The sequence below is a fragment of the Zalophus californianus genome, chromosome 8 (genome assembly GCF_009762305.2).
Source record: "Zalophus californianus isolate mZalCal1 chromosome 8, mZalCal1.pri.v2, whole genome shotgun sequence".
Lineage (NCBI taxonomy): Eukaryota > Metazoa > Chordata > Mammalia > Carnivora > Otariidae > Zalophus > Zalophus californianus.
Window position 1 is genome coordinate 118,211,491 of NC_045602.1, and position 20,939 is coordinate 118,232,429.

Consider the following 20,939-nt stretch of genomic DNA (forward strand, 5'->3'; position numbering starts at 1 on the left):
GGTTAAGTTCGGGCTCTTTAACACAGCATGAGCTGCTCCCTGCTGACTTTTCCAGTCTGTTCCCCACCAGTGCCTGTCTCATCCCAAATTCCAGGAGCATCCAGCTGCCTCCAAGCACACACTCACGTCCTGTCTCCTGACCGCCATGGCTTTGTTCACGCTGTTCCCTCTGCCTGGGAATCTCTGCGGTCTCTTCTACCCTGGTCCCTACTCCTTGAGACGTCAACTGAGGTATCACCTTCTCGGGGGGCCCACTCTTTCCTGAGAGTCCCCCCTGCCACTGACCAATTCTGAGTCCCCAGGGTGAGGTTACAAACCCCTTCTTGTGTTCTGATAACGTTCTAGGCATTATCTCTATGCTCTATGCTAGCCCAGACCGTTTCCCGCCACAAGCAACAGAAACCACGTTTGAAACAACTTAGGCAGAAGGAAGGGCAGGGGTGCATCTGGGTTCCTGGGAAACTGAATCCAGAGATGAGAGCTGGGGGAAAGTCCCTGATACCCAGCTGCACCAATATCATTCCTATTTTTTGTCATTTATTTAACAGCTTTATTGAAGTGTAATTGACATACAAACTGCACAAATACAAAGTGCAATGTGGTAAGGTTTGACATATGTATATGCCCCCGAAACCATCGCCAGGCAAGATAATCAATATACCCATTGCCTCCAAAGATTTCTTGTGTTCTTTTGTCATCTTCTCTTCCCTTCCCTTTCCACCTACCCCTCTCCCTCCATTTCCCAGGCAACCCGTGATCTGCTTTCTGTCACTCTACATTAATTTGTAATCCCTAAAATTTTATACAAATGGAGCCATCCAGTTTTGTCTGGCTTTTTTGATTCAGCATAATTATTTTGAGATTCATCCATGTTGTGTATTGGTAGTTTATTCCTTTTTAAAGCTGAGTAGTATTCCATTGTATGGGTGAACCGTAGTTTATTTATCCCTTTACCTCTTGATGCATATTTGGGCTGTTTCCAGTTTGCGGATACTACAAATGAAGCAGAACTTGTGACACGTGTTTTCATTTCTTTTGGGTAAATATCTAGAAGAAGAATGGCTGGGTCATATGATAGGTGTATATGTAACTAAGAAATTGCCAAATTATCTTCCAAAGTGTTTGTACCATTTTATATTCTCATCTGCGACGTCGTGCTTCACATCCTCACCAGCATTTGGTCTGATCAGCCTTTTTACGATTTTTTTTTTATTTATTTGAGAGAAAGAGAGAGCAAGTGAGCGGGGTGGAGGGGCAGAGGGAGAGGATCCTCAAACAGACTCTCTGCTGAGCACAGAGCCTGATGGGGCTCCTCCATTCTGGGACCCCGAGCTCTTGACCAGTGCCTTAGTCAAGAGTCCGACGCTTGACTGACTGTGCCACCCAGGCTCCCCTGATTGGTCTCTTTAATTTCAAACATTCTAAAAGGTATGTAATGATATCCCATTGCGGTTTTAATTTGCATTTCCCCAAATGACTAATGATGTTGAGCATCTTTTCTTGTGCTTATTTGCCATTTGTAGATCTTTTTTGGTGAAGTGTCCATTCAAATCCTTTGCTCATTTTTTATTAGGTTGTTATTTTTTTGTTATTGAGTTTTGACACTTCGTCATATATTCTAGGTACAAGTCTTTTGTCAGATATATGACTTGCAGATATTTTCTTCTAGTCTGTGGTTGGTCTTTCCATTCACTCATCAATGTCTTTCAGAAACCACGTTTTTAATTTTGACTTTGATGAAATCCAACTTATCAATTCATTCTTTTTTTTTAAGATTTTATTTATTTATTTGACAGAGAGAGAGAGCGCAAGCAGGGGGTGCGGGAGAGGCAGGGAGCCTGATGCGGGGCTCAATCACAGGACCCTAGGATCATGACCTGAGCTGAGGGCAGACGCCCAACTGACTGAGCCACCCAGGTGCCCCATCAATTTATTCTTTTATGGATCATGCTTTTGTTGTTGCAGCTAAGAAATCTTTGCCTAAGCCAAGGTCACAGAGGTTTTCTCATATGTTTTATTCTAGAAGTTTTATAGTTTAGATTTTACCCTTTAAATTTTTTACTTTTATTTTTTTTTTTAAGATGTACTTATTTATTTGGGAGAGAGAGAGAGCACACCCATGAGCAGGAGAGAGAGAGAGAATCTCAAGCAGACTCCACACACTGAGTGCAGAGCCCGATGTGTGGCTCCCTCTCATGACCCCGAGATCCTGACCTGAGCCGAAACCAAGAGTTGGACGCTTAACCAACTGTGCCACCCAGGCACCTGCTTTTACTTTTATTTTTGTGCGTGAGTTAGTTTGAACTGGGTTTTGGTATTGCACAGAGAGTCCCTGCTAATATTGTAATCTATCTAGAAGGAAACTTAAAAGTCTTCAATGCTCCTCACTGACCTTGGGATACAATTCTAACCTCCCCAGCATGGCTCAAAGGGCCTGCGTGAGCTGCCCAACCCGATTTCCCACCCATCCTTCTTCATTCTTTGCTCTGCATATAATGAACAAATGGCAGTTTCTTGAGCTTGATGCCCAAGATAATTCTTTCTTCGAGCTTTAGGCAGGCTGAACCTCTCCCTCCCCCTCTCCTCCAGCTATAAAGTTCTTTGAATTTGAGATGATCCAGGACCCCACTTGGGCATCTTCTAGGACTTGACCATTTATTTCCCTGTCCTCATCAAAGCTTATTTGTCCTGAACCCCATCCCTACCCTTAGGTTCAGGGTCCTAGCATATATCCTTTCATTTAAAAATAAAAATGTTCTTGTTTCTTTGTTTCCATAGCTGAGATAATATCCAGGATACCATCTGCACCCTGGTTTCTCCCTTGCCTTCCCATTTTGATAGCGTAAGGATTTTTCAGAGCTTTTTTTTTTTTTTAAAATCACAATTACTTGATGAATAATGGTCCGTTTGAGTGGATATAAAATAATTTGTTTAACATTTTCCCAATAATTGGTTATTTTGGTTGTTTCAATTTTTCTGTTGTTCTTATAAACAGGCCACACTGTATCTCTTTGCACATAAATCTCTGTCAATTTGAGATTATTTCCTTTTGATGGAGTGCCATAAGTGTAATTACTGGGTCAAAGGCTGTAGTAATTTACATTCCCATCAGCAGTATTGTCTGTTTCATCACACCCTAGCCAGCATGGGGTATTCTCATTAAAATTTTTTTCTTCGCTCTGTACTGGGCAAAAAGTGTTATCTCGTTGTTTTAATTTACTTTTTAAAAAATAATTAGATATTAGACAATAGGTTCAACCTATGAGCCATAAAAAATTAATCTTCTCTTAATTGAGCGTTCCTATCCCTTCACATTTATCCAGCAGTGATTTGAATTTTTAAAACTCAATTTGTATGGATTCTTAAACACCAAGGATATTAACCCTCTATGTGACATCCTCAAAGTTGTTTTCAGTTTTCATATAAAGTCTAAAACTTAAAACCTTTTTTATTTATCTCTTCTTTTTGAATGCTTCCCTTGCTTTTAAGCTGAGAAGGTAATACTCATAGCGAGTTTTGAATGGATAGTCACTTCTACTTTATTCAAGTGTGATTTTTAATTTAAATCTTTAATCCATCTGAACTCGATGTTGATGTATGACATGAAGTGAAGAATGAAGTGGATTTGCTTTTCCAAACAGCTTAGTGATCAGTCTGGCATCTTTGATTGACTAATCCTTTCCTTCCTACGGCTTCAGGGTGCCCCCTTTTTAACCGTGTGGGGTATGGTGATATTTTTCTCTTATACTGTGTGTGGGTGGGATTCCCTCTTCCTTACTCCCCACCCCACCATGCAAGCTTCCCGGATGCATTAGTCCTCTTGGGGACTAATGACATTATATAGAGCCCCTAACTTGGCCTCTAGCTCCTGTGTGGGCTTCTGTAAATCGATAGCACAATTATCCAGACTTTTGTCCACAGGGGATCCTACAGAATGAGAGCCTTTGCCTTTCAGAGCAAGAGTCGGGGCTTGAGAAAGGAAAGATTCTGGATACCACAAAGCTTGGAGTCAAAGTTAATGGAAGGGGCAAAGAGTTTAAGCAAGCACAGTAGATGGAAAAGACAATTCACAATGCTGTCCGAACTTGGGCCTCATGAAGGGGCTAAATGTTCAACCTGTGAGTAGAAGGAGAGAAATCCGAGGGCATCAACTAGAACTTTGGCATTGCCTGGGTCTCTAGCAGAATATCATGCCCCAGGCTCTAAGCCAAGTCCCAAGGAGGAATATGATGGGGTCCCAGACAAGTTTGAGGGATCTCAGAACAGAAGTCTTTTTTTTTTTTTAAGATTTTATTTATTTATTTGACAGAGAGAGACACAGCGAGAGAGGGAACACAAGCAGGGGGAGTGGCAGAGGGAGAAGCAGGCTTCCCGCCGAGCAGGGAGCCCGATGCAGGGCTCGATCCCAGGACCCTGGGATCATGACCTGAGCCGAAGGCAGACACCCAACGACTGAGCCACCCAGGCGCCCCTCAGAACAGAAGTCTTGAGTCCAACCTGGTGCTTACACAAAAGAGGACACAGGCTGACCCCCTGGAGAGGCCTTGTGGGGGCGGGGAGTATCCGAGGGTGCCTGGGGGCCCACTGAGGACCTGCCCAGGGCTGAGTGCGCTGGCAGGCCCAGAGAAGCTAAGGAAAGCTGAGGAGGATGCAGAGCTTGTGGGAACAGTGGCTGTTGGCACGTGAGGATGGGTCCAGAAGAGGAAAGGTTCTGCCCAGGATAGCTCAGCAGCATGTGTATCCTGCCTGTGACCATGTGCTGGTCTGAGTCCTGAGGCCTGGACCCATACCTGGCCACTGTGGCCTCATTTTGAGTTATATACTTATTTTTAATGATTTTATTTGAGAGAGAAAGCACGCACAAGCAGGGCGAGGGGAGGGAGAAGGAGAAGCAGACTCCCCGCGGAGCAGGGTGCCTGATGCAAGGCTCGATCCCAGGACCCTGAGATCATGACCTGAGCTGAAGGTAGATGCCCAACTGACTGAGCCACCCAGGCGCCCCTTGAGCTATGTTTTGATGTCCAGGAGGGTTGGGCAATCTCGAGCTCCAGGAAGCCCTCTGATGAATGTCTTCTCTTGAAGATACACACACTGCTTTCGTCTTTCATAACTTTTACTTCTGATTCTGGTCTTGGTTTCCTGCAGCAGTCAACTTTTGAACAGGAGTTTCTGGGGGGTGCTCATTCTGGGGCACAGAGGGGCTGGGTCACTGGAGCCAGAGGTCGGAGAGCTGGCCATTAACACCCTCCAGGGTCTTCCAGAGCCAGGGCCCCACATGGGCTCAGTTTCCTCTTCTGCTCGTGTGGAAAATGGGCTGCCCACCCCATCTGCCTCACGAGGTTTGTATGACCCCACTGTGTAAACTCTAAAGATCCAAGCCCATGCTGGGGTGGGTTGTCCTGGTTCTGTGTCTGAGGGCAGACCTCCTTTCCCCATATCCCTTCAGCCCTGCATGGCTAGGATGCCGACCACCTAATCCCCACCCCCCAGCCAACTCTCCTAACCCTCATTCATTCTCCCCTGCAGGGTTTAGCACAAACACAAAATGTGTTTGTCTGATTGTTCTATTGATCACAAACTCTTTTTGGCTAAGAATTTTGACCTTCCATTTCTGACAATTTATTTTAAGCCACAGAATATATTTATTCTGCTCCCGGTTGGCTGCCCCAGGCTGGGGATGACTCCAAAATGAATAAGCCGAAGTCCCGGCCATGGGCAGGATAAAATTCTTGCTACAGTGAAACTTGGTTAAGTCACAAAGGTCACAGACGAATTCCCTGAAAGAAAGTTACGCGGACAGAGCTTACTCGGTAAAAGGCTTGGTATTGAATCCTCTCTCGGGAGGCTGGATGCATGTTATTGCCCAAGATGGACCCCTCTTGCCTACATGGCCTCATTCCCTCCGAGGCCTCATTTAGCTAATTGCCCTTGTTCTGCAATGGCTCATATCCCACAGGTGCCTTCCTCTGGGACAATTAATATATGAATATTGCTCTTTTACTAAAACCAAAACCAAGTGAAAAATTCTGCACCCTTTATGTACTCTCCTCCCTTCACAGGTAGGCAGGCCCTGGATCACCCTCACTCGTGACCTACCCTACCCCCTGTAAAAAACTGGCAAAGGGCCCCGAAGGCCAACCCGGGGAAGCCAATGCGCCTTCACCTTCCCTGAAACCTCCTTGCCCCTGGCCTGCCGGGAGCCACTCTGTCCTTTCGGAAACTCTTCTCCCTGGGCTCCTGGAGAATGCCCCTCTGGCTTTCCCCCACTCTGGACCTTCCTTCTCAGCCCCCTAAATGCGGGGCCCCCTGTCCTCGGTTCACTCCCTCCATACTCTATTCCTTAATATCACCCACCCCCTGAGCTGCTTCAAGACACTCCCCCCTCCGCCCTGGAGCCCTGCCTGTGCCTGAAGCTGTCCTCGCTCTGCCCATCTCCAGCTGGTGCCCTCCTCTGGGCTGGCTTCACGTCTGCTTCCGCACTTAGACCATCAGCTCCATGCGGCCAGGGACGTGTGTGGTTCTCACCGGCTCCCTCACCGTCAGCGGGCACACACGATGTGCTCAAAAATGATCTGTTGGACTGAGCTGAGGTGACTTTGGGCCCTGCAGTTGGGGTTCTGCTCTGTAAAGATCCAAGGCCATGCCGGGGTGGGTTGTCCTGGTTCTGTGTCTGAGGGCAGACTTCCAGGTGCCCAAAGGCACCTCATACTCAACACACTCAGCACACAACTCTTCTTGTCCAAAATCCAGTCCTTCACTAGACTCCTGCATGTCTTGGAAAGACACCAGCCCAACGCCCGGGGTCTTGCCCCTCAGCTCACTTGCACTAATCCCCATCCACAGTCCAACCTCCAGCCTTGGAGCCTTGACCACTCCGTGGCTCCTGGGTCCTTCCAGTTGTCTTCAACTCCACCATCAGCAGCCTCGCCCAAGCCACCACCAGCCCTGGTCTGAACGACCATCCCCCGGCAGCTCTCTGGCACCGCAGCAATCCTTGCCTCTCTGGCAGCCCCAGAGACACCTTGAACATGCACATGGGAACAAGCCGTTGCCATTTGTAAACAACCGCAAAGAGACCCCTATCATTCTCCGAACACAGCCCCACACCTTCTCGGCCTGCCCAACTCTTCAGCTCTTTTCCTTCCCTGCTTCCCCCTCATCCACCGGCCCCAGGCTCCCGGGCCTTCTTTCCCTCATTCCAGAACAGGCCCTGGCCCGCGCATGCCCACGGCAGGGCCCCGGGGACCTGTGCTGCCCGCAGTGCTCTTACCCCGCTTGATGCTCATCTTTCAGATCTCCTCTGGGAGATATGAACAGCTCCTCTGCGCCCTGCCCCGGCCCCGTGGCTGTGCTCAGCCCCATACGCCTCCCGTTTGCGATTTTCCTTGTTAACCGCCCGCGTACCCCTGTGACTGCGGGCTTCACGTCTGCTTCCGCACTTAGACCATCAGCTCCGTGCGGGCAGGGACGTGTGTGGTTCTCACCGGCTCCCTCACCGTCAGCGGGCACACGCGACGTGCTCAAAAATGATCTGTTGAACTGAGCTGACAACTTTCTCTTGACTCCAGGGCACTTCACTCTCTAGCTTCCAGACAATCCTCGAAACTTTTCTAATTATCTAAACTGAATTATCCAAACTTCTGTGAAAGGGGCGTCTTTGAGGACTATCTCTCGCCCTCAGGCCCTGCAGTTGGGGTTCTGCTCTCTCACCCCAGAAACCGCTCTCGCCCAGGGCTCCGATAACCTCCTAATTACCAACTGCAGTGGGTGGTTTTCCATCCCTGGCTTATTGGAATTCTCCGCAGGGTTTGATATTGTTGATCACTCTCGCCTTCTTGAAACACTTGGCTCTCTTGGTTTCCATGACAACACCGTCTCCTTGTTTTTAACCCGTCTCTATGACGACTTAGCCTTCCCAGTCTCATTAATCAGAGGCTCTGACTCAACCACCCTTGAAATGTTAGGGTCCTGAAGACTCGATATTGTTGAAGATGTCAATTCTCTCTAAATTAATGGACAAATTCAATGCCTTCCGCATCAAAATCCCACCGGGGTTTTTAAGTGGAATTTAATAAGCTGATTCTAAAGGTCAGATGGAAGAGGAGATGGGCAAGAACAGCCAAGATAATTTTGAGAAAGAAAAACAAGCGGTGGGAGCATAGTAGGAGTCAAAGGACTGGGTTCGCCCTACTAGGTAGCATCTGACGAAGCAACAGTGATTCAATAGCATGGTCAGGAATAGACACACTGACCTACACAACTCAGAGTTCAGGATCAAATCCATGTCCAAAGGGAAGCTGCCATATTCTAGGAAGGGCATTTCAAATGAAGAGCATCGGTCACCAGGAGCACGAAGGGCCCCATATCTCAGCCCTTTGAAAGGAGCCCGCTGGGGCAGCCTTCCCGAGGCTGGACCATTTTCTTTCCTTGCAGCCCATCCCCTACTCCACCTTCAAAACTTGCCCAATGCAGGTACCAGTCCCTTAAGACCTGCCTCTTTTTTTTTTTCTTTTTTCTTGCTTTTCCTACTATGAAAGTAATACATGATCTTGGATGGTGAAGATATTGTATACTGTGTTCATTATACGATTCCGGTTCTCTTGTGTTCTTTTGAAATATGTTCCCATAACACAGCGATACCTGAACATTACAGAAAATTTGGAGCATAACTAAAGAATGAGGAACAGAAAAGTCTTGACTGGAATCCAAGCACCCACAGCCGTGCTATGTGAAAATGCACGTGAAGAGTGCATTTCTTCGCAGTCTTTTTTAAAATGCATTTGTTTACGGTAAATACTTTTATTGTATATATAATTTTGTGCCACCCCTTTACGCTGATTATATGCTAAGCATTTCCCCGTGTTAGTCAACATTCTTTGTAATTACTACATTTAATGGCTGTCTAATAATCCACTTAAATGAATGAAACATAATTTGGTGAGCCGTTCTCCTGGGGCTGGAGATTCCGAGAGTTTCTTCTCTTTTCTTTTTCTCTTCTTTGCTTTTATAAATCAAACCACAGTGCACATCTTTCTGCACCAGTCTTGGGGGATTGTTTTAGATCATTTCCTTGGGACAAGCTTCCTATAAATGGAATTCCCAAGTCAAACAGCGTGAGGCTTTTCGAGGCTCTTCATGCATCTTAAGCAAATTGCCTTCCAGAAGGGTTTTGCTACTTCCCAGGCCTACCAGCTGTGTAGGAGAGGCCCGCACCGCCAGGACAGAGCCAGCACTGCGGGACTCGTTCTGTAGTGCTCCTTCGATGGGCCTGGAGTGCTAGCTCTCCACCCGAATTTACATTTATTGTATTATGACTAAGTTCAACATTTGCAACTGAATTTGCCTTTTGAACTTCATATTTTATAAATGGACTCTTACCGCCTTTGATTGCCCCAACATTTCATTAGGAAAATTCTTACTGCCTCTGTGAATGTTTAATTTATGAGAATTTTCAACCCAGAAAAGCTTTACATTTCCTATAGTCAATTATGTTTGTATTTTCCATCATAATTCTCTCTATTGCTGTGAAGGCTACAATGGCCTCCCTTAATCACAGTTTGAATAATGAATCATTTCCATTTTTTTTCTAGCTCCTAATATGCTTTTTTTTACATTTAACTCTTTAAATCACCTGGCATTGATTTTTTTAAATTTATTTACTTAAATTCCAGTTAGTTAACATACAATGTGATAATAGTTTCAGGTGTGCATAGGGTGATTCTCACTCCCATACAACACCCAGTGCTCATCACAACAAGTGTGCTCCCTAATCACCTGGCATCGATTTTGGTGTTAGTATAAAGGGAGGTAAAAATTGCTTTTTGTTTCCCAGGTAAAAATCATTTTCTAGCCCCACTTAATGAAATCAATCCTTAATAAAATCCTTCCACTTCCCATTAGTTTGTGATGTCTCTGCTCTCAGAAGCCACAGGGGGAGATATTCCAGGGATCTGCATCTGGGCTTTCTATTCTATTCCATTGAGATGTCTTTCTTTAAAAAAAAAAAAAATCAAAACCTGTTATTTTGTTTATATTATGCTGCAATATCTGTCGGGGTTAGAGCCCTGGGCAGCTCTCCTTCACATCAGCTCAGTTGCCCAAGCGTCTGACGCCCACATCGAACTTCCTTGTGGGCATCTCACCTTGGGTTTCCCATGGCCCCACTTTTTCACACATGTACCCATTTTCCTAGCTGCTTCTACTCCCTGGAAGTCAGGTTGTATCATTGTGCTTCCTAGGTAGAGGCAAGTGGCGTCAGGGCCCTGACGTCTGGAGGTGGAGTCTGGAGATCTCGGCTTGACCACCGCCCCGTGTCCCCCGGGACCTCGGTTTTCTGTAAAACGGGGCTGTGATGGTCACATGAGGTAAAGAACGTCAACACAACTTCATTCCCTGCTCAACACATGTGTGTGAGGTGCGGGAATACCGGAGTGGGCAGGGAAGAGAGGAAATGGAAGAGATGGTCTCTAAGAAATGGACTTCAGGGAGCCTCCAGGAGAGTAACTAAGGGGCAGGGCTCTTTTAGGGGAGAGCTCTTCAAAACAGAGGAAAAAAGGCAACTCCAAAGAAATTATGACAGGGGCCCCGAGGGAAAAGAACAGAATGTTGAGGAAGGGATGGGCAGGGGCCCTGCTCTGGACAGGGGGCTGGGGAGGGCCTCTCTGAGGGGACATGTAAGCTCAAAAGGCTGAGAGGAGGGAGTTGGGCGAGAGCCTTCCCGGGATGAGGAACAAGAGAAGCCAAGGCTCTAGGAGAGGAACAAGCTGGTGCATCTGAGGAACTGAAAGAATTGGCTGGTGGCCGGAGGGCAGTGGTTGGAGCACGTCAGGAGGCCTGACAGATGGCCAGGCAGACCAGGTGGGCTGTGAGAAAGAGACAGGATTTTGTTCTAAGGGCCATGGGAAAGCGCGGAAGGCTGCTGGGATGCACGATACTGATGTGATCCTACTTGGGTTGTAAGAAGTCTGCTTTTACTTCTGTGTGACAAGCAGAGGGCTGAGGGGGGAGAATCCTGCCAGGCCACTGCCGAAAGAAGATGGAAGACGGAAGGCGGCTGGAACCAGGTGGTGGCAGTGGCTGTGGGAAGGGTCAGACTGGGGACGACTCTGGAGACTGAGCTGCCAGGACTCGCTGGCCCTGGGTGGGAGGGGATGGCAGGGAAGTGTCAAGGATGACTCTCAAAGGCCAGGTTTGGGAAACCGGGCTGAAGGTTGGACCTTTGTAGAAAAGCGGAAGACAAGGGAGGAGAGAAGTTCTGGGGAGAAGTGAGCATTCTGATTGGCTGTGGCAAATTTGGGGTGTTGTCATGAAAGTCTTCCTGGTAGAGCTGTTGGCTGGGTGGTTAGGCATGCCAGTCCAGAGAGGGCAGGTGGGGCATAAAATTGGAGTCATTAGTGACCTCCCAGGGAGAGAACACAGAGGGAGATGGAAAGTGCCCACGCACGAGTGTTGAGGGAACCCAACACTTAGACGGTGGGGGGAGGAGGCTGAGGAGGAGTGGCCAGTGAGGGCAGAAGTTAACTGGGAGATCCGGTGTCACCGTAGTGTCGTGGAGGCAAGGAGAGGCGATGTCAGGAGGGAGTGTCAGCTGTGTCAGAGGCTGCCGTGAGGCTGAGTGAGTTCGAGAAGGGTGTCTGCCAGGTTGGGCAATGGGGGTCACTGAAAAGAGTGGTGGTGGTGGACAGGGGGGACCGAGGCCCGGCCAGTGGGCCGCGTTGCCGCCTATGAAGAGCTGGACCCGCGTCGGGAGGAGTCCTAACCCTTCCTCCTGCGCCACCCTCCTAGCACATCTCCTGGTCCCTGGCCATTGAACTCGCCTGGTGACTCCTTAATACCCTAGCCTTCCATCCCACCTACCCCCCAACAGCCCCTTTTACCTGTAACCTCACTCCGTCAGAGTTCCCATGTCTTTGTGCTAAAAAGAACATTTTCTGAACTTCCATTTCAGACATTTGATTTCAAGCAGAAAATAATTATTCTGCCTCTACCTCGCGCGCTGCCTGTTGCTAGGTGCCGAAAGGTACACAACCCGAGGAAGACATGGCCCCAGACACGAGGCACGACCAAACCACTGCTAATTAGAGCTGCAGTCGGTACCCAGAGGGCAGAGCAAAAGCCTCCAGAAGAACATGGAGATCAGCTTACCTCGTAAAATGTACATGATTTAATTGTGCCCCTTTCCACCAACACGGCTAATCCCTTCACCTCTACACTTAATCCCACCGCTTGGGGGCCCCTTGCATGACCTGTCGCTGCTCTTCAAACTCGGCTCCCATAGCCCTCCTCCCTCCAAATGTCAGCGGCTAAGACACAGCACCTTCCTGGGCCCTGCTGCCCCCCTCCAGCTCCCCCTTTTGCTTTCTCAGCCAGACTCCGGATCATCCCCCACCCGGGTGGGCTTCTGGTCCCTCCCCCAAAGTTGCTGTGGCAAAGGTCCCCAAGACCAGGTCCGGGGGATGTCCTCACCTCCCCTGACCTCTGTGCCTCTGGCCCACCAGTGGCCATGCTGACCTGTGGGCTTCTGAGATCCCCTCTTTCCTTGTCTTCCCCTCTTTTTCAGACTCCCCTTCCCATGTCCATGGGTCTTTGGACTTCTCTTTCACTGTGCACCTTTCCCCTCAAACTCTTGCATCCCTAAAGCTGTACCTGCCTCCTGGGGCTGATTCCCCAAATTTGGACAGTCCAGTCCAAGCCACCTTTGAGCTCTAGACCAACATGCCTGTCTTTCTCCTTAATGACTCTATCATTTACAGTCCTGAACTCTACTCCAAGCTCCAGAGCCCGATGGCCAACGGTCGACCAATATCTGATATCTCAACAACACGACCCAAATGAAACTCCTGGTCTGTTTTTCTTCTTGATTATCTCCCTTTATTAAAATGCTTATTCTTTCTTCCCCAAATTTGTCCACATCTGGTGTTTCCTATTTTGAGGAGCCGATACCACCGCTCTGGTGGGAGACACTTGTCACCCTAGAATCTCCTCTCCACCCACCACATCCCATCGTGAGGCTTAATGCCTCCATTCACGGCAGCAAATGCTTAGTCCAAGCCACCACCTCTCGCTGCCCTTACCTGCTGACTGGTCTCTCCAAATCTACTCTTCCCTCCAGTCATCCAACTCCCACCGAGCAGCCTGAGTGGCCGTTCCAGAATACACATCTTTTTTTATGCCCACCTCCTATTGACACCACTCAATGGTCTTAAAGAAAGATGAACTTGGATTTCTCCAGCCTCTTGACACACCATGCTCTCCTCCCCCTGACAGTCATTCTCCTTGGTTCTTGCTAACAGAAGCCACTCTCCATGTGACATAGATTGATCTATGTTAATCACAGTGTCTGCTCCTCTCAACAGTGACTGCTTTATGAGTGGGTATTTGTTGCAAAGCTGACCAAGGAGAGGTGGTGGTGATGGGGTCTTCTGGGAAAAGTTTCTTAGTCTTTAAAAAGAAGTATAAGGAAGAATCATCTTCTTTCATCCTTCTATGGACATCAGTATGATGAACACAATGTCTGGAGTGGCTGCAACTATCTCGTGACCATGGGAACAGAAGTGCACGTACTGGGAGACGGACAGAACCTGGGTCCTTGATTTCATTAGAGCTGCCTCCCTTGGAACTTCTCATTATGCGTGGCAATAAATCTCTTATTGTTTAAATGTTTTTGAGTTGAGTTTCCTTTCACTTGTTTCAAAATCATTCTTACTAATAAGCACCACAGCCATGATGGTCTTCTGGTTTCTGGAATGCACCACCCTCCCACCATGGAGCTTGGCGCACACTGTTTCCTTATGTGCAACGCTCTCCTCATTCCTAATGAACTTCCACTCCTCGGATGAAATGTTCCTTCTCTGATGTAGGAAGATTTCTGCATGGCACCTATCAGAGTTTGAAATTATGGAGATCTTTATATGCCTGATTAATATCCGACTCCCTCGAGGGATTGGCAGCTTATGCGGGCCGAGACCAGCTCTGTCCTTACTCAGCATTGTGCACCCTCCTACATGTGTGTCCCAGTGCTTAGACTGATCAAATTCACCAATTCATTCAGGGTCCTGGTAGGAGAGAGAGTGGTGTGCTCAAAAGGATTTAACTGAAACTAGTATAGTGAGAGGATTATTCACAGAGCAGGGCTCAGTGTTCCAGCGATGATAAAGGACCCACAGATGAGCAACAGTTCGAAACCATCACCACTTCTAGGCCTGAAGAGATGAGAAGAGGGTGTGGGTTTTCAGAACATATAGAGAAAGCAGTGACTTTAAGAAAGGGACCCTACCTGTGACCATAAGTAAAGGAAGGCAGTCACTGCCAACCGACAGCCAATAGGAAGTCAGCCAGGGCAAACTTCCTCCCCCCTCCCTCCGCTCTCCCCACTGGTTCCTCTATTGGCCCAAATCAAGGAGAAGCCAGAGAGAGCAAGGAGTCTGGGGGTGGGGGGCGGTGTAGAGGTCAGCCACCCCAAGCACAGAACAAGATGGAGAAAGAGAAAGCCTTGAGGAACCAGTGAGGAGTATCCAGAACAGTCACCAAGTGACCTCCTAGCTACTTCAGTGCAACTTTTCCCTTTCTTATCAGTCTCGAGCACCCTGCAGAACTTGCCAGTGTAGACCACCTTCCCTCCAAGTTTTCAGGATTGGAAAGGGCATACGAGGGAGTCTTTCAAGGTCTTGCCCTCTTCTCTTGAGACATTTCCAATCATACCCACTTGTTTCCTTTCAGCAGGGCTCCGAGGATGGATCCCAAGTCACAAATCGTTCCTCTTTTCATTGTCGCCCTCTTTGCTGGCATCCTCTTTCCAGGTGAGAAAATTCTAGGGTCTCTTATTTTGAAAAATCCTCCTGTGATCACCCACGGTCTTCTTGTTGCCACCCAACTCCTGCCCTAGCCACCCAGCCTTCTCTAAGGGCGGGGGGTGTGTGTGTGTATGTCCTCTACCCATTCCCTCCATTGCCCCCTGTAAATAGCTATTACCCCTCACTCTTCCTGCCAAGGTTCACGATAGCCCCCGACTGCTAAATGCAAGGGAGTTTGCTTCTTGTTTTTATGAGACTTGGGCCATATAGCGGGTTGATTAGTTTCTCCCCGAAACTCTTTACTACCTTGGGTGCCATAGCAACCCCTCTCTCAGTTGTTGCATCTCCCAGGTCCTTCCTCCTCTTTCTCTTTTGTTGTCCGCTCACGCCTTTGGGGCCCCTCAAATGTCACTATAGCTCACAATTCTGCCCTGGGCCCTCACCTATTCTCTCCCTACCCTCCTTCCCTGGCAGTCTCATGGGTTCCTGAGGTTCCCATTACCCTCTGTCCCTGGGTTGGCCCCTCCAGTTGAATTTCTTCCTGAGCCTCAGATTTTGGGATCCAGCTGCGTGATGGGCCCCACCTGGCTGTGCCCCCAGCCCTGACCTCTACCTGAGACTGAACCCATGTTGCCCCCCTCAAACTGGCCCCCATATCATGTTCCCCATTCCAAGAACCTCTCTACCATCGCCCCCTAAGACACAAACAAGTCACCCTTCACTCTACCCTTGCTCTCACTCCTATAGCCAACAATCATCCTGCATTTCTGACTTTATTTTCTAAAGGTTTCTGGGTTCCATCCAACCCCCACCACCACTGTCATGGTTCCAGGTCAAGCCTCATCTTATCTGGACCATGACCACAGTCTCTTAATTCATCTCCTTACCTAGAGACTGTCACTTTCCAAATCTAGGCTTCACGCTGGCTACCACAGTGCTTGTCCCAAACCACAAATCTGAAATGTCACTGGTGTAAAGACATTCAGTGGTACCCACTGACTGCAGGATGATGTCCAGACTCCTTGATGTGGGGGGAATCCAAGGCCCTGCAGGGCCTGATCTCTGTCGGCTTTCTGTCTCACTCTTCCCATCCCCTCCTGCTCTCATACTCCAGGAATACCAGATGCCCAGCTAGATGCCTGCAAGCTCCCCCTTGCTACTTGTCACTTGTGGGGCTTTGCTTGTGCTGCTTCCTTTGCTTGGAATATCCTTCCTGTCCCTTCTACCTTGCTCATTCCTGCTCATCTTTAAGAAGTCAGACCAGTGGTCACCTCCACTGGAAAGTTCTGTGTATATCTATGTTCCATTATTGCACTTACCATACTGTATTATAATGGTCCGTGTAAGTGTTGTGTAGTAGGATAATCTTTTATACACTCTCCAATGTGCTTCCCTCCCATTTCCTTGCCTGTCACTGTTTTGCTTCAGAAATGACCCCAAGGAGATGAACCAGGAGAGAGGATGGACTCTGAAAAACAAACTGAGGGTTCTAGAGGGGAGGCGGGTAGGGGGATGGGTTAGCCTGGTGATGGGTATTGAGGAGGGCACGTTCTGCGTGGAGCACTGGGTGTTATGAACAAACAAGGAATCATGGAACAGTACACCAAAACAAATGATGTAATATATGGTGATTAACGTAACAATAAAAAATTAAAAAAAAAAGAAGAAATGACCCCAAACTCTAGTGGCTCAGAAAATACAATTTATTATTTCTCATGGTTCTGGGGCTTGACAGGGCTCAGTTGGGTGGTTCTTGCTTGAAGTCTCCCCACAGGTGCAGTCGGATGGCAGCCAGACTTGAGTCATCAAGGCTCAGTGGCACTTGCTTGTTCACACAGCTGGCTAACCGCAGGGAGCACAGCTGAGGCTGCTGACTGGAGTGTCCCCACGTGGATTCACCACACGGTCTGGGCTTCTCACAGTGTGGCAGTTGGGTGGCAAGAAGAAATGTCTCAAGACCAAATATTTCAAGAGTCCTGTGCAGAAGCTACACAGCTTCTGATGACCTGGTCTCACAAGTCTCAGAACATCCCTTCTGCTACATTCCATTGGCCACCAAAGCCAGCTGAAGCCAGCCCAGGTTCACAGGCAGGAAAAGTGGACTCCCTCTCTTGATGTGAGGAATAGTGTGTGTGTATATAGGGAAGGCAGGAAATGATGGTGGCAATGGTCACTTTCTCCTGATACGGTCAGAGCTTTAGGGGAGGCCTGGGGTTGTTATGGCATGAATGCAACAGGACAGTCAAGGGCTTCAAATAATCTCTTGAAACCTACAGCAGAGACAGGGCATTTGGTTGAGGCTGCTGACTTTTTGTAAAGAGAAAAGAACCCGAGGGACTCAGAACTTGAAACTGATGTCATGAACAGCAAATAGGGAAAAATGCAGAAGCTGTCTTTCTGCCTGAAAAGAAATAGAGGTTTGGCCAGCTAGTGAGGAGAGGAATCATATAGAGACATCACTATTAGTAGATACTAGATCTCCCAAAAGAAGTAAAAGAGTAGAAGGACTTGTTGCCTGGCTCTTCATGATGTTGCCCAGAAGACCCCCCCCCCCAGCTTGAGCTGGAGAAGTTGAGAGTCCTGAGGGGTCCCCCTGGGTCCCGTGTGTCCCCATTAACAAGGTACAGATGGTGGGAAGTGGGGGAGTGGAGCTGGCAGACTGGGACATCCTTTGTGGTCAGGACAAGGACTCAGGCGGATGTCTTGGCTCAGTGGATGGCAGTGGATAGATCCTGGTCATCCAGGATCAGATGTACGCCCTGGTGCCAGGGCAAAATAGGAGACCCCCGAACAAAGACCACCCTCAGGAAGAAGGGAAGGAGTCATGGGAAGCAGAAAAGCTGGAAGTAGAACAAGAATTTTTTTAAGAGAGACTTAGGCCAAGCCCAGAAGTGATTGCATTTACCTTGAACTAAGATTAAGTTTTTGCTGCTGATCAGAAAGGGGTGGGGGTGGTAGAGCGAACTTGAGTCCTGGAGAAATAAAGCTATGCTTTGGCCAGGCTCTGTTTGTGGCGGTTTCTGGGTCAGCAACCTGGGGCCCCCTTCAACCTCTCATTCTCTCTCATCTCTCGTGCTTGGTTGGCACCATGCTCTCTAGTTCTACCTCCACAGCCTCTCTTGAATCCACCTGCTCTCCAGCCACACGTTGCTCAGGCCTGCAACATTTCTCAGGGACCACTGTGGTGGCCTGTTAGGTACCCTCCCTCCCTCTAAGGCTTATGGGGCCTTGTCTGCAGACAGCAGAGGGGTAACAGGATACATCCATTGTTTTCTTTACCTAGACCAGCACCATCTCTCCTGGTTAGTCACTCTACACTCCAACCTGTTTTTTTTTTTTTTTTTTTTAGTTTTATTTTATTATGTTAGTCACCATACATTACATCATTAGTTTTTGATGTAGTGTTCCATGATTCATTGTTTGTCTATAACACCCAGTGCTCCTTGCAATACATGCCCTCCTTAATATCCATCACTGGGCTCACCCATCCACCCCCTTCCCCTCTAAAACCCTCAGTTTGTTTCTCAGAGTCCATAGTCTCTCATGGTTCGTCTCCCCTCCAATTCCCCCCCTTCATTTTCCCCTTCCCACTATCTTTTTTTTTAATAATATAATGTATTGTTTCAGAGGTACAGATCTGTGATTCAACAGTCTTACACAGTTCACAGCGCTCACCGTAGCACATACCCTCCCCAACGTCCATCACCCAGCCACCCCATCCCTCCCACCCCCCACTACTCCAGCAACCCTCGGTTTGTTTCCTGAGATTAAGAGTCTCTTATTGTTTGTCTCCCTCTCTGGTTTCATCTTGTTTCATTTTTTCCTCCCTTCCCCTGTGATCCTCTGTCTTGTTTCTCAAATTCCTTATATCAGTGAGATCATATGATACTTGTCTTTCTCTGATTGACTTAGTTTGCTTAGCATAATACCCTCTAGTTCTATCCACATCATTGCAAATGGCAAGATTTCGTTCCTTTTGATGGCTGCATAATATTCCATTGTATATATATACCACATCTTTATCCATTCATCTGTTGTGGACATCTTGGCTCTTTCCATAGTTCCAACCTATTTTGAATGGGATTCACCTTATTGGCCATCACTGATTAGCCAGGGGTGATTGAGCTGCTGACTTAGGCTGGGCCAATCTGAGCCTGTCCCCAGATTTTTTAATTTGGGAGCAGAGAGAGCTCCTAACACTTATGGAGCACTCACTCCACGCCAGGCCCCAGCGAAGCCCTTCACAGACACCATCTCCTTTGACCCTCATAACACTCTGGTGTTAATAAGGCTGGTGCTGTTATTATGAATGTGGGTGTCTGCAGATGAGGGTGCTGAGGACAGAGCAATTGGACAAAAGAATGAGTAGCCAGAAGCACTGACTCGAGTGAGGCCTCTTTTTTTTTTTTTTTAAAGATTTTATTTATTTATTTGTCAGAGAGAGACACAGCAAGAGAGGGAACACAAGCAGGGGGAGTGGGAGAGGGAGAAGCAGGCTTCCCGCAGAGCAGGGAGCCCGATGTGGGGCTCGATCCCAGGACCCTGGGATCATGACCTGAGCTGAAGGCAGATGCTTAACAACTGAGTCACCCAGGTGCCCTCGAGTGCAGTCTCTTATTAACCAAACTCCTGCCCTTCCCCCTGGGTCTTTTTGGTCACGACCTGAAGGAAGGGAGACGTGCGTAGCCATGAGTGCCAGTATGTGGAAGAAGCAGGCCAAAGAGAGGGAAGGGAGGCTGGTAGGCCACGAGATGGGGTGGCCCGGAGACGAAAGAGAGGGTCTGATGGCCAAGTCCCTGGCTCCAGGGGACCTAGAGGCCCAGCCCGGCCTGTGGTTTGGTTATAGAGTCAACTGAGTTCTCATTCTGCCTGAGCGGGTTTGAGCGGAGCTTCCCTCCCTGGCACAGAAGAAACGTGACTACATGAGAACGGGCTCACACCCATCTCTCTGCGTCAGCATGTCCCCGGTTCCTCATTACCCTTTGGATGAAAGCTCAAACTCCTCAGCACGACGCCCTGCGTGTGCTGGCCGGCCTGACGTGTCAGTGCTCTCCTGCACCACATGCGCCCCGAGCCTGTGGCGGTCCTCGTGGGGCCAGGTGACAGGTCTTTGTCTAGGATTTCATCTCCAAGCTCCTTCCTTTCCCTGCCTCAAAATTCACCTCTCTCATGTGCCATCTCTTAAAAACCTGGGTCTGGACTTTTAACTACAGAAATAATTTGAGGACATCTTAGAAAGTTGCTACATACCTAAGGTAACCAGAGGGAACCACTGGTTACATTTTAACATACTTATCAGACTTGTTCAAAAAAATCATTTTTTATTTCTTTCCATGTGATACACATAGTTAAAAAAAAATCCGAGAGAATGGCAGGACTTTGATGAAGAGCAGCCTTCTCTACCTTCTCCCCACCCCTAAACTTCCACCCCAGAGTATGTGATCTGCTCCTTGAGGTCACTTCCCCAACTCTAAAGAGCTCTTAGATCTCTTGTAATAGGAAGGACACTTTCATCAGCATCTAACAGAACACCTAAAAGTGGCTTAAAGAGTAAGAACATTTATTTATTTCAGAGAATGAAAAGCCCAGACAGAAGTCAGTGGTTCCAGGACCAGTCTCTGAGTCAGGAGACAGCTGCATCTCCTGGCTTTCCCCTCCTGGTCACATGATGATTGCCAGAGCTCCACACATCATATTTTTCTTTCTTTTCTTTTCTTTTCTTTTCTTTTCTTTTCTTTTCTTTTCTTTTCTTTTCTCTTTCTTTCTTTCTTTCTTTCTTTCTTTCTTTCTTTCTTTCTTTCTTTCTTTCTTTCTTTCTCTTTCTTTCTTTCTTTTCTTTTTTTTCTCTCTCTCTTTCCTTTCTTCTTTCTCTCTTTCTTTCTTCTCTTTCTTTCTCTCTTTCTTTCTTTCAAGAGGGAGAGGAGGGAGGGACAGAGAAAAAGAGAGAGAGGAGGGGCAGAGGGAGAGAGAAATTCTCAAGCAGGCTCCCCACCCAGCATGGAGCCCGATATGGGGCTCAGCCTCACGGCCCTGAGATCATGACCTGAGCCGAAATCAAGAGTTGGATGTTCAAGTGACTGAGCCACCCAGGTGCCCCTCCATGCATCACATTTTCACCCAACATCACCTAGGCAGAAAGGAAGGGGC

General features: G+C 48.1%; 2 long non-coding RNA genes across 2 annotated transcripts; one reads left to right on the plus strand and one right to left on the minus strand.

The window, feature by feature from the left end:
- Positions 1–5,595: 5,595 nt before the first annotated feature.
- On the minus strand, positions 5,596–7,841 carry LOC118357276. Its single transcript, XR_004820256.1, has 2 exons — positions 7,756–7,841; positions 5,596–5,777 (listed from the first exon to the last, which is right to left on the minus strand). It is a non-coding gene; the product is annotated as an uncharacterized LOC118357276 (long non-coding RNA).
- Positions 7,842–8,690: 849 nt separating this feature from the next.
- On the plus strand, positions 8,691–13,634 carry LOC118357275. Its single transcript, XR_004820255.1, has 3 exons — positions 8,691–8,789; positions 11,948–12,154; positions 13,497–13,634. It is a non-coding gene; the product is annotated as an uncharacterized LOC118357275 (long non-coding RNA).
- The last annotated feature ends 7,305 nt before the right edge of the window (positions 13,635–20,939 follow it).